This window comes from Rhipicephalus sanguineus, chromosome 9, assembly GCF_013339695.2.
Source record: "Rhipicephalus sanguineus isolate Rsan-2018 chromosome 9, BIME_Rsan_1.4, whole genome shotgun sequence".
Lineage (NCBI taxonomy): Eukaryota > Metazoa > Arthropoda > Arachnida > Ixodida > Ixodidae > Rhipicephalus > Rhipicephalus sanguineus.
The window spans coordinates 29,670,411-29,671,671 of record NC_051184.2 but is presented as its reverse complement, the minus strand read 5'-3'; positions in this window follow the sequence as shown (position 1 = coordinate 29,671,671).

Genomic DNA, 1,261 nt, shown 5'->3' with positions numbered 1-1,261 from the left:
GCTACGTAAACAAGGGAGGAGCCAGCCTGGGGTGTTATAACGGTGGTGCCACTCAGACAAGACGCCACCTGAGCCCTGGGTTAATGGCTCATCCAGTTCACTCGTCGCTGAACTCTTAATTTTACATTTTCACTCTGTAAATAACCTTATAAAAGTACCATTAAAACTGTTTGTTTTCGTTTTTCCTACACTCTTAAAAAAAGGGTGTCTGTACTGACTACCTTTGGGTGGTAATCGCCTCGCTACACATATGATGACCTTTTGGGGTGTCAAACGACTCCCATCGTTCTTCAGACCAACGACTCCCTTCTTCACAATTTGGGGTGTCAAACGACTCCCTTCGTTCTTCAGACCAACGACTCCCTTCTTCACAATTTGGGGTGTCAAACGACTCCCTTCGTTCTTCAGACCAACGACTCCCTTCTTCGCAAGCAGAGAGAGTATGTATTACTCCCAACGCAGGAGTCTACGCGGACTACCTTTATTCCCGCTAGTACCTATAGGTAGTCAGGGTGACCCCTTTGCCATGGTAACGCTGACCCCCACTGGAGCGTTCCCTTGACTCCGTTGTCCTTAAGGACAGTGGTGTACATGACTCCCCTGGCAAGAGTCAGTGTGACCACTTCGTGGTACTCAATGAGACACTCTGCAACAAATAATGCGTTTATTTTTCTTCTTGGTCGATATTGATGAAACTTGCTGAGTTTAGGTTTACTTATATGGCGATTTCAAATATGCAATTATCTGGAAGAAAACGCAGTTTTGACACAAAAATTCATGTGTCTTGATGAGCAAGCCTTTCCAAACTTGGAGTTACAAAGTAAATCGACATATCGCTATAGTTAGGGGATAAAAACTGTATGCGATAGTTTTAAAGGAGTTTACTGCGCTGTTCTGGCATAATGTTCATGAACCCACTAGCCCACATACGAACTCGCGTTTTAAACCCACTTGAGTTAAAAGTTACGTAATATTGAACTCTCGTGAGCGAATCACCAGCTAGACATACACTACTGCTCAATGTTCAGCATACTATGACTATTGTTAAGTGGGTTTAGGACATGCATTCTGGTTATGTTGCATACAGTTCCATTTCATTATTATTGTGATATGCTTACTTTGTAACTCGTGCAGGCCTAACATGGCACATGAAATGTTTGATATACTTAATTAACACGACATATAATAGTAAAAAATATTTGCATTTTCAAAATCAGCGTACAAATACACATAAACTAAACAAGTTTTTATAGAGGTTGAT